The sequence below is a fragment of the Armigeres subalbatus genome, chromosome 1 (genome assembly GCF_024139115.2).
Source record: "Armigeres subalbatus isolate Guangzhou_Male chromosome 1, GZ_Asu_2, whole genome shotgun sequence".
Lineage (NCBI taxonomy): Eukaryota > Metazoa > Arthropoda > Insecta > Diptera > Culicidae > Armigeres > Armigeres subalbatus.
The window spans coordinates 95,241-113,000 of NC_085139.1; the positions used below are offsets into that span (position 1 = coordinate 95,241).

Here is a 17,760-nt window from a genome sequence, read left to right on the forward strand (position 1 = left end):
TAATGTGTTTATAAGTAATAAAGACTTAAAAAAAATTAATGTGCTCATATCACATGACAATACAATCCAATAAACAAAGCAATTGAATTTCATAACCTATCATTGATTTGCATAACAAATGTAAAATGCATTCAAAATTTCTCGCTTAACTTTTCAAAAGGACCTAAGTAACATTTTTTCCATGAATTAATTTGAATAGCGCAATTAACAGAAAAACATGAAAGCTTTCGATTGCAGTACTTAAATTAATTCATGAAAAAAATGTTACTTAGGTCCTTTTGAGAAGTTAAGCGAGATTTGTTCATTCATAAATGCTAATAAATTGAATTGAGCCGTTTTCAGTATTTGTGCCGATGTTTTGGCTGCTTGACAGGTCTCTTGTTCGATTGGCTGCTGTTTTTTGACGGTTCGATTGGCGGCACATGCCGATTCGTGTTTCTTTTATCAAGGCCTCTACTTTGTATCTCCCATCTTCTTTCCTTGTGAAGACCCAATTTGATTGTATTGGCTTGATATTATTTTTGTAGTTGACCACTTCCCATGTTTTATTATCATCTACACTGAATCAATTATTTCGTTCTAAATCGACTGCTTGTTGATTCGCTCCTGCCCCTTAACGATTGCCATTCGCTTTTCGGATGATTCGCATTCGCTTACTTCCGGTGCCGGATGACAAACATCCATATGCGCATCATCCATGAATCGGATGATTATGGAAACATAAACCGAATGATATTCCATATGGCTTGAGGATGAGCTCAACACAATGATCAGATGGTAGAAATGTAGGAATATTATTTTTATATTCGAAAAAGTCTATATTGTCAAATTTTTTTCAATATATTAAAAAAAATAGAAAATAGTTCAAAGGCTGGTGTTTTTTTTTTAGTTTTTATTACCACGGCATGTTACACTTTGTACATTTTTTATCGTAATTTGTAATCAGCCATCAACGGCCAGGATATCATAATCTGAACATATTTTTTGCAGAGGTAAGGTTGATCTTTATAGGATTTTCTACGAAGAGCGACTGTTTTTCAGACACTGATAAAAATAAAACATATAACACATGCTATACACATTATGCTGTCCTGATAAACTGTTCGTATTTATCTCCATTGATACCGTCAACATCCAACATCCATCAACATTTTCCAAAGTAAGCGCTTTTTAGGTATTTGGCTATAGACAGCGCCGGTCTCACCCGATGAGCACCTCCGTGATCGTATAAGATGCCTGGGCCAACTTGGCATTAGCGTCGTTTATGAAAAAATAAAAAAAATAATGCTTATCCCGAATTATTGGTCCACTTTTTAGCAACCACTTACCTGATGGATGAAATATTCTATGAACATCATTTTTTCCAAAATTTAAAGGGATAGATCTCAATTTTAACGAAAAATCAATATTAAACAAATTAACGCGAATAGACGATGAGATTGAATAGACGATCTCGCATCGTGATCATTGCCCCAGTCAATAAAGGTAATAAATTATAGGGGACGATTGTCGCTGCGGTTCCTTTTGTTATCGTCCCCAAACATGTTGGGTACCTATCTGACAAAACGTACTCATTTTTCCTTTGTTGACATTTAGCAGCAAAAGATGTTTCGCCAGTGATGACAGCGACAATCTTCCTCTATAGTTAATTACCTCTATTCCCCAGTCCCAACTTTCTGGTATGTGCTGACCAACATATCCATCACTTGCTTCGCATAATCAAGGCCAATCAATTGATTTAAAACCTTATTATTCACCATCAGCACTATTTCGTCTAGAGCGTCCATACATTCTTCCATCCGTTTCTTCATTTTTTCTTTCCTTGCTGCTTCTTCTTCGGATTTCGCTCCAAGCACATTCTGGCATATTCTTCATCCACGGGAGTCCTCGACAGCGTATGCACCAGACGCATTTTATTCAGATGGTGCTCAATCCGCCATTTCCAAGCAGGGAAATTCGCTTCGTTCCCGTCGAATACACATGAACGGTAGAGCGCCGCAACGGACGATGGCTCTCCTCAAGAGGTATGCGTTCCGTCTTGTTGTTCACTACTGGTTGACCATAATTCAACTAGTATTGTAGATCCAGTTGAAAACTGAACTGAGCTCTCGCGACAATCGCATTTTCTCCCATTTCCGAATGTCGCAACTGCATCGCGAGGGAGGGGAGCATCGGAAATGGGAGAAAATGCGATTGTCGCGAGAGCTCAGTTCGGTTTTCAACTGGATCTACAATATATTCCAGTGACTCTGGCAACACTTCTACCAATTTTGGTTTGTGTTGATTACTCATAATTATAGATAGTAGAATCTATAGATGAGCGAAAGCATGGCTGAGTCGATTTTTTTGCCCGTGCACACGCGCATATGACGTCACAGCCCTTAACGTTTCTATTGAAATCGTGACGTCATGCTCGTTTGGAGACACGTTTGACAGTTCGTTTGGAGACAGAGGATTTATCTTCGCTCATCTATATATTCCACTATCTATACTCATAATCATTTGTAGTACAATCCAATATTGCTAGTGATGTTGCATGCAAGTCCAGGGTGGGGATAATATTCTGACGTTTATTTGACAAGACGTCATTCAGTCTGTCATCGAAATTGTTTGTTGTGATCGCATATTCCGCGACGACCGCGATCACCACGCGAAAAGTTTATTTTAGTTAATCCGCCGGGATTTTCGCGTATTTTAACAATGTGAACGTTGATGTAGTTCATGATGGAGATAACGATGATAGACCGCTCGATGATATGACAACCGACACGAACAACGAGACGACCGCAAAGGTCTGGGGGACCCTTAACATTGTTTTCTATTGAAATTGGGATAGATCGGGAAATTGACACGAAAGTTTCATTGCTTTCTGTTGAAAATAAACTAGATCAAACTTTGGGATCAGAAATAATGGTCAAAATACTATATTTTGTACAAAAAGTGTGTAATAGTCAACCATTTTTTTTGGTACCTATTCTCAACAAACAAGTTGCATTCGAATGGGAATCGTGTCTTATCATTTCATATTAAAAATTGGCTGGACCGGACTATGGACTCAGAAGTTATGGTAAAATACTATTTTTCCATAATACACCCGAAAGTCACCGATATCATTAGGTGGATTGATCAGGGTTTTTGCCTTTCTCGTATACTAACTATACGTAAAGGCTATATGTTCGCTCTAAAAATGAAGGCCCGGAGACCCATAGTGTTATATACCGATCGACTCAGTTCGACGAATTGAGGTGATGTCTGTGTGTGTATGTCTGTGCGCACTCACCCAAAAAAAGTGTCACTCATTTTTCAAGCACTTATATTGCTTTTCTCACCGAAGAATAGACTACCGTGCAAATTTGTCGAAGTACCAAAACAAATTCTCACACGTCGAATTGTATAGAAATTAGCGAAAGCACAATCCCAAAACATCATTCTTGCACCTTTTTTCACACCCCAAAAGCTCTTTCTTGCAGTTGAGACGTCATCCATTTATGGAGAAACTGGTGGGAACATATTTTGGTGGGACAATATTTTCTGCATGGGAGTCGAACACGGCGCAAAATTTGCAATACTTAATCAATTTACTCGCAACAAGTTGCATTCGACGCAGAATACTATACCCACAGACAAACAGACGTAACACTTCGCATTTCAACATCGTTTACGTGTTGAACGGTTGTTTTGAAATTCATCTGTGTTACGCGATTGTGCCAAGAGAGGCGCTAGTGCTCAATTGCTTTGACATTCAATTAGTGTATATGCTGCTGAATGTTTTATGTGTTGATGACGATGATGATGATGATTCATATAGAAGTATGCGTTAGGAGGAAACGTCAAATGGGAAATAATCATGGTCGACTGTGTTTCTCGCGATTCTGATAATAGATGGCAGTAGTGTTCTCTGAAAAAGGTATGACTATAATTTTTCGAACAATTTATATGAAGAGTTACGTCTGTTTGTCTGTGCTATACCATTGTTTCATATTGAAAATTAGCCATATCGGACTATGGGCTTAAGGCTCTATAAACCGTAATCAATCCGATAATGACGATGATTTATTCGAATCCGCACCAATACTAATGCACTTTTGAAATAAATTTAATATTTCGGGGCTATTTACCGACTTACCCTCCATCATAATATATTCATGGCATTTCCATATTAATTTTTCACTTATCAAAACTAGCAATTACTGAGAAATTGCTGGAACGTTTTTGAAAACTGCTTTTTTCTTCGGCCGACTTTCGTATGTTCATCGAACGCATACTAACGCTCGAACGTTCGGATCAAACACATACACACCCACTTGATTTTTCACTTGATTTTTTCCCACTGTTTTCGTGATTTTATCACTGCTAAAAACTATTCACCAACTTAGCTTCACATTTTTCTTTAATCCTGGACACTAATTAATTCACTCCATGTCCAAAAACTGTCGAAAACTGCTTTCCAAAAATCTAGGTGAGAGACAAATTTGACGACCGTATTGTGAATGTAATAAAATGCGGAGGACTCAAATTCACCAGCGCAATAAGTGAAATGATGAGCACAAAATCTACGCGAAGCAACTTCATTCAATTCGAACAATACAACGTATATGCTAGCTAACACGCAAACAAAGGTGTGCACACACAAGAAAATAATCATCTCTTCACCGTTGCCAGATTTATTTATTGGAAAAAATCATTGCTGTTTGTCGGATTGCATAAATCAAGCAGAAATAAATATTTAAACATGTTATGTAAGCTTCTGTTACATTCTAAGAGGTGTATAAAAATTTGTAAACCGATAAATACCCATATATTTGATACACCGTGAACATGTGTTATGATATAAAATAAACATTTCGTCAAGTCTGGCAACATTATGTATCAGCTGGCATATTTTTAACACCCCATTTCCACCCACCCCAGTTGTAAACAAAATTTATTTATCACTGCTGCACTTTTTCTTACCAACTGCATCACTATTACAAGCAAGCGATACAGTCATTAATTTTCAAAACATTGTGGAGGAGTCTTGAGCCTTAAGAGTAACTGGGTAAAATAAAGAAAAACAAATTTGTCACAGGGTCTGTTCAAATATTACGTAACGCAATGGGGGGTGGGGGGTTGTTTTATTTTTGTTACGATTTGTTACGCAAAATATAGGGGGGGGGGGTCCTTCGAGAAATTGTTACGCGTAACAATGAAAAAAAATATTTAAATTTTTCAAAAAATAGTTATTTTCTTCAAAATAGCATAAAATACACAAAAAATAATAATTTATTGTATCGTGGTTCAAATTCTACCAAAAACAAGATTTTTTTCAAAAAAAATGTGTTTGTTACGCGTTACGCATGGGGGTGGGGGTAGTTCTAAATTTTTTACAGATTGTTACGAGGGGGTGGGGGGTTCTTATAAACAATGTTTTCCGCGTTACGTAATATTTGAACAGACCAATATATTAGTCATGATTCCGGAAAAACATACATCCTTACAAAAAAAATTTTTTTGGGTGACGGAAGTGGGTATAGAGGTCACGTGTGAGGATTATAAACTGTTCGGTTTTTTTTGCCTTTCTCGTACAACAAAGTTGCACCGGAAGGCTATCATTTCACTCTGAAAACGAACTTTTTACAGGAACATCTGATAGTAAAGTTTCTTATACCATTCGACTCAGTTTGATAAATCGAGGTGATGTCTGTGTGTGTATGTATGTTAGCCAACGGGCAAGTAAATACAGTGCGTGTGTTATTCGTCGCTAACAGAAGAAAAAATATCTATTTGATATTCGGTTTATCATGCGCTTGTATTGCACTTTGCTCCGGACGAGATAAGTGCGATATTCCATAGTTTGCAGTAGCTATCGGGCAAGAAAGTACTGCGTGCTGCGACGGTTGGGTCGACCAAAACGCGATCTTCAATAGTTTGCTCATGCAACCGGGCATGATTGCTGAGTATTGTTCATTCGGTGTGCAGATAGTTAGTTTGTTCTGCATTGGGCTCCCGCATAATTGTTAGATAAAATCATTTGTTAAAAAGAATGGCACAGTCGTACCGCTTATCCGAGTGAATCCAGATTCAACGATGCCTACTGACTAACTAATAATCCTTCCCTCTATCTAACTGAACCCAAAAGGACGTGGCCGACGCCGTTATAGATCATTTGAACATTTGAGTCACTGAAACTTGCACACTGAGAATGCTTGAACAATCCCAGTCAATCATTCAGTTCATTCTTTGTGTATTTTCACTGATTCTGTTAATCTCGGAGTAGCAACCATAGATATGTGTAGTCAGTCAAAGCTAAGCTAAATTACAGGGGTTAGACAAAAAGTTTGAGATAGGAAGAATTTTTTCGAAATCCAAATCAGCATAACTTAGCGTCGAATAATCCGATTTGAAAAAAATAGGACCATCGGTCGAATAAACTCTTCAAGTATTATGTTCCCATTCCAAACAGCGACGTTTATTTACAGCATATTGTATGCTTCTCTCAGAAACTAGAACTTATGTGTTGATCAATGCTGGCTGCAGATCGAAAATCCGTCAGGTATAGGCAGAAAAATGGCCATTTCCGTGAAAACGATCCGGAATTGTTCATACACCCTGAATTGATGTCACTTTCGCAGATCAACCAGAAGTTGTTACACATTGGAAACACATGAAATGGAAAAACATGGTTCCATATGGTTCCAAAACCGCCTCTCTTCGAAGGCCCCTGGAACCTTCTATAGGGACGGCAGTGGACACTATCATCCTGGAAATGCTTATGTAATCATCATTTCGTAAAGCCATGAAGTTAGGACCCATATTCGCATTATTCCTATCTAATATCATTACATTATGTTTCCGGAACCGTTTTTACGGAAAAGGCCATATCTCTGCGATTTTTTTTAAGGATTCCCGATCTACAGTCAGCATTGGTCGGCATATTAGTTCTAGTTTCTGGAGAAATAATGAAAAAAATGATGGAAGTAAAAGTTTAAAAAAATGCATTTCGAACATACCCTCGGGAAACCCGGAACATCCCCGGAAGGGGACAAAATACTCGAAGAGAAGACTATCCGCTGCCGATGATCCTGGTTTTATCAATATCGGATTATTCTACGCAAAGTTATGCTGATTTAAATTTTGACAACATTTTGCCTATCTCAACCTTTTCGCTCAACCCCTGTATATCCATTTGATAAAAAATAGCAAAAAATTTAGGCCCTTCCAAAAGATGGTCCACATTATTTTTGGAAAAACAAAGTACGTATGCAAAGTGGCTTTTGGAGACAATGTCTACTTGCCCAGAAAGTTTTATTGAAATCTGAGAGGGTGCTGCCAACACCCTGTTCGAGTTGTCGCGAAAATCGAAATGGAAATCGGTACAAATCTGTGAGATTTTAATCAATTATGGAAGGAAGCTATAATATTTCTTGATATAAAGTCAACTTTTAAATGTTAGCAAGTCAAGTCTTGGTAGTTAATTGATCATCAAATGCTTTTACTTCGAGTTATTGATGTTTCTTATGTACACGCTGACTTAACGAGATGTATATAAGGACAGATACTCTAAGATGAATAAGGGAGTTTTGAGATGAAGCATAAACGATAACATTTTTGTTCACGATACATCAACCAACATATCCTGGATAGTTGTACAATTATAGGATCTCACCCTAGGGATGTAATAAAACCTAATATATTCAACAAAATGGCACAAGACATTGTCGATGCAAGTCTTAATTTAAGATTTAATTCAATATCCCTTAAAGTCCAGTCTTTATTACAAGTGGATTACCATTGACTTCCTTGTGTTTCCTACCATATGCTATTCTACTACACCACTGTACCTCCATGAACCTTCATATACGTATGATACAAATATGATGTATAAAAATCATTATTCTTTCTGCAACCTGTTATTTGCGTTCATTTTTCATGCAAACATCCCAACTATCGTCATGTGTTTATTGCTTTTTCTTTCGGCTTCAACGTTGAAGCCTAATAGTTTTTTTTTCCAAGTTGCTGCGGACAGCATTTCTTCGCCTCTCAGCAGTAAAATTAATGCAGGTAAAAAATGGTGTTTGTAACTGGGTGGTGCGGATAGAATCGATTTGGTTGTCAAACTGAAGCCAAAATTTTCTATTGTGCCGGAGCCAAACATTGAAGATTGTGGTTATGTTCGTTTCTGATCTAATATTGAGAAGTATTGTTATTATTTTGGGAAAAAATAAAAATAAACTTTATTTGAGTTTTGTATTTTTTGTAACAAATATTCTCACATTATATTTCGAGTGGAAAACTAGTAGGAATGCAACTAAAAAGCACTCGTTAAAAAATTTCTTGAGATTTAGCAGCTGATGTATGTAAGCAATCGTAAAGTCATGTAGAGTCTAGCGCATTTGTGCGCCCTCATGCAGCGTGGAAAGAGAAATTCGAAGAGCGGGTAATGTTCGACAGCCAAGTAACTGCAAAATTATTTTGTTTGTGAGAGTGATTTCAAAATATTCCTCTACTCGCTTGAGCGCAGAAAAGCGGCTCTATGCGCAGCACCCAGGTTTGTAAGTGCGGCAGCTTTTATTATTTCTTTCTTTCTTACGGTTGAGATGCTCATTCTAGCTAGTTGGTTGGGTGGATGAATATTTTTGCCTTGCCGTGAACGTAAAGGCAATATGATCGACACAAATTTAAACTTTTTGTACAACTACGACGACCATCTTCTTCTTATTGGCATTACATCCCCCACTGCACCGAAACAAATGCATCCGCAATCATGAATAAACAATCATGAAATCATGAATCAGGTCAGTTCATGAAACCAGAGTGTATGTAATTAAGAGTGGCGACACTGTCAGAATTGGAACAAAATTTATCTGTCATTCCCATACAAAATCGTGTTCCAAACGAGCAGGAGAACTGTCAAATGCGGCACATGTTACCACTCTTAATTACATACACTCTGCATGAAACTATGATTATGATTCATGATTTCAGGAACATTATTCATGGTACTACGCAATCCTTATCATTCGACAAAAAGCATAACCTATTACACTTTGAACACTCCCTTCCCAAGAAGTCAGAACAGCTGAGAGGTAGCACGCCGGACTCTCACTTAGTGTACTCAAATTTAAATCCATTGGTTGCGTTACGCGCAAATAAATCATGAAATCATGATTTAAATTCATGGTGTATTTTCATAAAGCACGATGGATTCATGAAATTATGAATTATTTTCTCATTTCCGGGAACAGATTTTTACCCGTGTGGGACATTGCCGCCTCGTTGCTTAGTGTTCATTAAGCACTTCTACAGTTATTAACCGCGAGGTTTTTAAGCCAAGTTACCATTTTTGCATTCGTATGTCATGATGCTAACACGATGGGTCTCCAATTAACCTTTTGTTCAAAGGCGTAGGGTTGCTATTCCGGAGATGGCAAATTCGATTCTCGGTCCGCCCTAGGATGTTTTCTGGTGGGAAACATTCTCGACTCCCTGGGCATTGTAATTGCCACACAAGGTATATACTTATTAGAGTGGGGCGTCAATTTTTTCAAATCAATGGTTTTTCAAAACCATTCTGGGTCCCAAACAACTGTGCAGAATTTGGGCCCGATTGATTGCTTCCTCGCTTTCCGCATCGCGTTTGAAGTTTGTATGGAAATTAGTATGGGAAAACGTATATTTTTGTATTTTTACTTCTAGAGATTTTAGTTCATCCCGGTGTTGAACTTAGTCTGTAGATTAAAGAAACACCTTAATAAAGACTAAAAAAAAATTTTTAGTTCATCGTATTACTCATGCAATGGCGAGCATAGAAATCTTTCAATTAATAATTGAGGAAATGCTAATAGAATACTAAGTTGAGAAGCAGGCCAAGTTCCAGTTGGAATGTAGAGCCATATAAGAAGAAGAAGACGAAGAGGAAGGTTTTAACAAGATGATACTTTTATGGTTAAAAGACTATTATTCTTCCATAGTCTTTTAACCTTGTAGCATTTCCCCTAAGACGCTCTAAAATAATTAATCAATTAATCACGATACTTTTATGCCCAGGGAAGTCGAGACAATTTACAAACCAAAAATTGCCTAGACCGGCAATGGTCTTCCTTCATTGTCGCGCATCTTAATACTAGGCTAAGGAGGGCTAGGCTAAGGAGGGAATTTGTGTACTTAGGCTCACTGGTGACTGCCGAAAATGATACCAGCAGAGAAATTCGGAGACGCATAGTGGCTGGAAATCGTACGTACTTTGGACTCCGCAAGACGCTCCGATCGAACAGAGTTCGCCGCCGTACCAAACTGACAATCTACAAAACGCTCATTAGACCGGTAGTCCTCTACGGACACGAGACCTGGACGATGCTCGTGGAGGACCAACGCGCACTTGGAGTTTTCGAAAGGAAAGTGCTGCGTACCATCTATGGTGGGGTGCAGATGGCGGACGGTACGTGGAGGAGGCGAATGAACCACGAGTTGCATCAGCTGTTGGGAGAAGCATCCATCGTTCACACTGCGAAAATCGGTCGACTGCGGTGGGCCGGGCACGTAGCCAAAATGTCGGACAGTAACCCGGTTAAAATGGTTCTCGACAACGATCCGACGGGCACAAGAAGGCGAGGTGCGCAGCGGGCAAGATGGATCGATCAGGTGGAAGATGATTTGCGGACTTCGTGGTTGGCGACATGTAGCCATGGACCGAGCCGAACGTAGAAGACTCTTACATATCGCACAGGCCACTTCGGCCTTAGTCTGAATAAATAATAAGGAGGGCCCCATTATGATGACAATGTTTGTTTGACTGTTGTGTGTCTGCGTCTGTGTGAGTGTTTTTTTACAAGGGTTATAGGTCATCAAAAATCTGTCCCACAAACTTCCTCATTCGATTCCTCCTGACTTCCCCCGGCGTCGAGGGTGGTCCACCAGTTCCGGTGAAGGAACCTTCCGCACTGATGGTGTCCCGACTACCGGCGGCTATCGCAGGGAATGCGCATTGTGCCGATTTCATCTTCGGGTTGCAGAGGTGATCCGACATTTCAGGTGATGGATGACGTCCGCACTGTCGGTGCCCTACATACATACTTCTTCTTTCTTCAGCAGGTTGGCAGTTTGAGTGCCGAGGTCAGTCCGACGATTCCGGTTGGCAGAAGACTTCCGGTTCGCTGGCGCCCCGACGACCCGAGACCAAACTGTTAGCAAAGCAAGCGTTGCGTTTTTAAAAAGATAATAAACTAGTCTACTGTAAGCTCTTTCCCTAACCAGTCGAGTTTTTTCTCTGCTATCAGGTTATGGGCCGCTAGCAGAAGTAACCATAGTAACGGCCGATCAACAAGCCGAAAGTATTTTTTCACCTCAAGACTTCAAGATTCTAAAATCAATAGAAGATGGCTGGCGGCGTGAGACGTTCAAACAGTGAAAAAGGAAATCCAGCCGGAAACGAAAGTAGTGGCGCTGCAGCAGGTGGAAGTGATTCCGGAAATCAAATCGGCGGAACTGAAGACATTCAACCAGGAGGCGGACAAGCAGATGGCGTTTCGAGGTTTCTGGGTGGTGGTATGTCGCTCCACTCGGTGCCGACTCCAATTGAAAGGAAGGAACAATTATGTTTCGTGGGCGTTCACCATGCGTATGGTAATGATCCGCGAAGGAACGTGGCGGGCCGTGGATCCTTCGGAGGGCACCCAGGTGGATTTCGATCTCTCGGAGCGCGCTCTTTCGACGATTTGCCTCAGCATTGAACCCTACAACTACAGCTTGGTTCAAAAGGCGAAGACAGCGAAGGAAGCATGGTCAAATCTGAAAACAGCTTTTCAGGAGTGCGGAAGAACTCGGAAGATAAATTTGCTTCGCAAGCTGACTCGTTTGGAGCTTGAAGATTGTTCGTCTGTGGAGGAGTACGTGGACGAGATAATGTCCACTAGCCACAAGCTCGAATAAATTGGATTTAAGTTGGACGACGAGTGGCTTTCGCTGATCCTGTTGATGGGGTTGCCAAGGAGATATGAGCCCATGATTATGGGACTGGATGCGTCAAGACTCAATCTGACGGCGGACGTGGTCAAATCAAAAATACTACAAGATGTGCCGTGATCAAGATGTCGGTTCCGGTGATTCGAGCGGAGCGTTGCTGGTACGTAACAAGAAGAAGAACGTAAGCAAGAAGGACAAATCCAGCATACGTTGTTTCAAGTGCGAGAAGCTAGGGCACTTCGCATCCGAGTGTCAGCAAAAATCCAAAGCAGTCGGAGGTTCTGGTCGTAATAAGCAGGTGGCGTTGCTAGCATTGCCCAAGCCGGTGCATCAGACGGAAGACTGGATCCTGGACTCTGGAGCGGGGCGTCACATTTGCAGATCCCAAGCGGCTCTCGTGGCTCCCAAGAAGACATCCGAATCAATCTACATGGCCAATGCAACGGAGATTCCTGTGGCGGCTGTTAGAAGCGTGAAGCTCGAAGCCGATGTGGAAGGTACGTACACCGATCTCGATATATCTAACGTGCTATGTGTTCCAGACCTTGCAATCAATCTTCTGTCCGTGAGCGAAATCTGATGCGTTCAGTGCGTTTGAAGAGTTCAAGGCCTACGTTGAAAACCAGACGGGGAAGAAGATCAAATGTTTGCGAACCGACAATGGACAGGAGTATCTGGGTAAGCAGTTTCAAACATTCCTGAAGAAGAGCGGAATACGGCACGAGAGGACGGTGCCGTACAACCCGCAACAGAACGGATCTTCGGAGAGGATGAACCGGACGATTGAGGAGAAAGCACGTTGTTTGTTGGCGGATTCGGGGCTCGATAAACGTTTCTGGGCAGAGGCTGCATCCACGGCAGTGTACCTAGCGAACCGATCTCCGACGAAGGGCAGTCCAGCAACACCGTTGGAAATGTTTTCCGGTAAGAAGCCAGACCTCTCTCATCTCCGAGTGTTTGGTTCCAATGTGATGGCGTATGTACCGAAGGGCAAAAGGAAGAAGTGGGACGTGAAGTCCATTCCATGCATTTTGGTTGGCTATCCGGATTGTACCAAGGGGCACAGAGTTTTCAACCCATCAACAGGAACGGTTTTCGTTAGTCGGGACATCATCGTACTGTCGGAATTCTACCACAACCAAGAGGTTAAAGAAGAGCACAGCCAATACATCGGTGTGGATGTTATCAGCAACAAAGAGGACGAGCCAGTTGCAGTTGATCTGAAGGATGACGATATTCTGACCGCGGAGTTGGAACCGGAAGCAGAGGAAGAACAAGAGGCCGACCAGCAAGGGCTACAGGCAGTCCAACCGTCCGCGCTCCCTCCGCAACTTATTCGAGACAGTGATCATCCTACTCCGAGGCGCAGCGAGAGGGAGCGCCAACTACCAGGCAAGTATTCTGATTTTAGGGTCACATACAGTGTCCTTCCTCAGATGCTTGTTTCTTCACAGGATTGTGGCAGCCAAACGGGACGACGCAACTCACCTGGAAACAGCATCGCGCTCCCGTCACATTCCAAAGAAGAAGATGTTCGTCTGCAACAGATTTCTGAGCACAGTGACTGGGAGCGCTCAGTCGGAGGCAAGTATATCACAGCTTCCATTAGAAACAGCAAACCTTCGGAGTCGAATTGTCCACAGAGTCAAGACGATCCAGAAACCGTTCGGGAAGCGCTGGGACGGTCCGATCGAGATCGTTGGATCGAAGCGATGGAGAGCGAGATGAGTGCGTTAAGCGAAAACGGCACATGGCGTATGGTCGACCTACCCCCAGGGCGGAAAGCGTTGAAGAGCAAATGGGTCTTCAAGGTCAAGATGAATGCGGATGGCTCCATTGGGCAGTACAAGGCGCGACTTGTGATCAAGGGTTGCTCGCAAGTAAAAAGCGTAAACTATACGGACACCTACTCGCCTGTCGTTCGCTACGCAACGGTGCGTTACCTACTTGCACTGGCGGCGAAGTTGGATCTGGTGGTGCATCAAATGGACGCAGTAACTGCCTTCCTGCAGGGCGATTTGGACGATGAAGAGATTTTCATGGAACAACCGGAAGAGTTCCGTGATGATCGAGCACCGACGAAGGTTTGCAGGCTACAGAAGGCGCTGTACGGTCTGAAACAGGCCAGTGCGTGACACGTGCGTCTACTATCGGGTGGTGGCAGGGAATGTCGTCATCATTGCCATATACGTGGACGATTTCCTAATTCTCTCGAACGATCAGCGGTTGGTAGACCAGATCAAGCAGCAACTATGTTCGGAATTCAAGATGAAGGATCTGGGACCGGTCAAGCAGGTGCTGGGATTGCGTGTGACCAGATCGGAAGGCGTTGTGGCAATCGACCAGGAACAGTACATCGACAAGTTGTTGGCGAAGTTTAATATGGTCGACTGCAATGCTGCACAAACTCCCCTCGACGTGAATCAGCGCCCTGTGCCCTGTAGCTGAAGAAGAGAAGGAGAATATGAAGAACATTCCGTACAGAGAACTTGTAGGAGGATTGCAGTTCGTTGCGCAGTGTACCAGGCCGGACGTCAGCCATGCGGTAAGTCTGGTCTGCAGCTTTTGAAGCAACCCTGGACCGGCGCATTGGACAGCGGCGAAGAGGATACTTCGGTACTTGAGAGGTACGAAGCACGAAAAGCTTACGTACACACGGACCGGAGAGACGAGTTTCCATGGCTACAGCGATGCAGATTGGGGCAACGATCCCGATACACGACGATCCGTAAGCGGGTATGCGTTCTGGAGAGTGGTGGCGTTGTCAGCTGGAATTCGAAGAGGCAATCTACCGTTGCACTTTCGACAACCGAAGCGGAGTACATGGCTCTGTCAACGACGACTCAAGAGGCCATGTGGTGGAGAAGCTTCCTGCGTGAGCTTCACTGGACGAACGGTGCTTTGGTGATCCATTGCGATAACAAGAGTGCCATCAACCTGGCAGAACGTGAAGTTGGCTACTCGGCACGTAGCAAGCATATCGACATAAGACATCACTACGTACGGGAGCAAGTCGAAGACAAAACCATCAAGTTGGTCTTCGTGGAGAAGCTTCCTGCGTGAGCTTCACTGGACGAACGGTGCTTTGGTGATCCATTGCGATAACAAGAGTGCCATCAACCTGGCAGAACGTGAAGTTGGCTACTCGGCACGTAGCAAGCATATCGACATAAGACATCACTACGTACGGGAGCAAGTCGAAGACAAAACCATCAAGTTGGTCTTCGTAGCATCTGAACTTCAAGCGGCGGACATTCTAACAAAATCGTTATCTGGTCCGAAGCATACCGAAGACAGAAAGAAGCTAGGTGTTATATAACTTTACGCTTAAGGGGGGATGTTAGAAAAGTAAGCGTTGCGTTTTTAAAAAGGTAATAAACTAGTCTACTGTAAGCTCTTTCCCTAACCAGTCGAGTTTTTTCTCTGCTATCACAAACACTGCTCACTGTGCTGGATTTCCCTGCAAACCGACGCTCATTTGCTGGTCTCTTCTGCATTGACGCTGCAGCTCTGACAGTATTTGCGTCACGACTCTACTTACCGCATTCAACGTACCTTCATCGCGACACATTCGCTCTGCGATGTTGTCCGCCCTTATGGCAGGCATTCTTCTACGTGCCTCCGCAAAACTTGGGCAGTCGAATACCACATGCTCTGGAGTCTCCTCTACGTTGACACACGTCGTGCAGAACGGCGATGAGGCATGGCGACACCGGTACACATATTGGAATCAACCGGACAGGAACTGTGTAAGGTAAAAGTTCACCTAACAATTCTCCCTGTTCACCCACGTCGACACATTGGGGATGAGCCGATGGGTCCACTTTACATTATCCGCAGTGTCCCACTCCTGCTGCCACTTCACCATAGAGTCCAGTATCAACGCCTTCCTCACATTTCTGGTATCTCTCCGTTGGTAACACTCGATATCCTTTTCTATAGGGTTATATAGATTGGAACCATTCCTGCGATAACGCAAACTGCCTCCGCCGAAATGGTTCGGTACGCACTCGCGACTCGAATGGCCATTAGACGAAACACGCTATTCAGTTTCCTCCGGTTACGTCTCGTCTTGAGCGCAGCTCCCCAGGTACCTTAGTATCGAGGATGATCCTGTCGCCAGAAGACGCCTACTGCTGCCTTTCGGACCGCCAACGTTCAGCATGATCCTTGTTAACGCACTGATCATTTTAGCCGCCTTTTCACAGGAATAGTCTACGTGGGTGTTGAAGTTCAACCGGTCATCAATCATCACACCAAGATGTCTCTGAGTCCGCACCGACGGGATGTCGTGCTGTCCGATAGTAATCTGCATCCGCTGGATTACTTTGCAGTTGCTGAACAGCATCACTTCCGTTTTGTGATGAGCCAGCTACAGCTTGCCTCCATTCATCCAAGTTTCTACTGCGTCGGTCGCTTCCGCCACCAGCATTTCCACCTCCTCCAGTAACTCACCGGCTATCGTTAGGACGACATCATCCGCGAATCCGTAAATCTTTACACCTTTGGGCAACTTCAGCATCAGCACCCCGATGTACATCACATTCCATTACATCGGGCCTAGTATGGACCCTTGTGGAACGCCCGCCGTAACCCTGGCTGACTTCTGCCCCGAGTTCGTGTCGTAAACCAGAATCCGGTTCAGGAAGTAGCTCCTAATGATCTTACACAGGAAGTCGGTGATTCGCATTCCATGCAGCGCTGCGGCGATGGCCTCCCAGCTGGCACTATTGTCAGTACCGCACAGGACCAATTGCCGCTTCTCTTCTTGGACGCCCTCTCTGCATCTTCAATGACTTTCCTGACTGCATTCACACTCGATCTGCCTTTACGGAATCCGAACTGTTTTTCCGATAAGCCAGTCTCACCCTCCGTGAACTGTGTAAGCTCATTAAGAATAACCCTTTCCAGAAACTTCCCCAGTGTATCCAGCAGACATATGGGCCTATACGATGCTGGATTCCCAGTCGGTTTCCATGCTGCAGGAAAAGGCCTTCCACGATGATCCTCAGCTTGTCCGGACACATTTCGTCGCAGGACCCCTGATCTTGTTTGTCACGACTCGATAAGCGTTACCACAAGGATCAGAGTCAGCTTCTCGGCACAACTTCTTGAAGCAGTTGGACTTTCTGATTTGGATCGCCAGTTTGAAAACTACTCTAGCTTCACGGAAAACTATCTTTGGCTCCTCTCTGACCATTTCAGACCTTGCCCTCTGAAAGTGTCTCTAAGCTCTGAGACAGACAGGAAGGTTGACAAGATTTTCGTTCCACCAGTAACTTGGCCGCCGGCTATTCGTTGGCTTCAATTTCCTCGGCATCGTCGCATCGCAAGCCCTCACTAGCGTTTCCGTCAGCTGGTCTGCGTCAAAGTTTGTAGCGCCGCTGTCCGCTCGTAGTGCTTCGTTAGTTAGTCTGCTTCCCCAATCCACTGCCCAAGCATTGAAGCTTCCCCTTGCCCTCTGAAAGTGTCTCCTAGCTCTGAGACAGGCAGCGCGAAGGTTGGCAAGATTTTCGTTCCACCCGTAACTTGGCCGCCGGCTATTCGTTGGCTCCAATTTCCTCGGCATCGTCGCATCGCAAGCCCTCGCTAGCGTTTCCGTCAGCTGGTCTGCGTCAAATTTGTAGCGTCGCTGTCCGCTCGTAGTGCTTCGTTAGTTAGTCTGCTTCCCCAATCCACTGCCCAAGCATTGAAATCGCCTCCGATGATCACCGGTTTTCGGCCGATCAGCTTCTTCGTGAGTGAGTCCAGCATCTGGTTATACTGCTCCAAAGTCCACCTTGGGGTGCGTAACAGCTACACACAAAGATCCCGTTAATT

The 17,760-nt window shown here is 43.4% G+C and overlaps 1 protein-coding gene across 3 annotated transcripts in view; it reads right to left on the reverse strand.

Annotated features, from left to right (window-relative positions):
* Positions 1 to 17,760, reverse strand: part of LOC134219417 (homeotic protein proboscipedia) — a 100,138-nt gene that overhangs the window by 50,063 nt on the left and 32,315 nt on the right. The window lies entirely within an intron of this gene.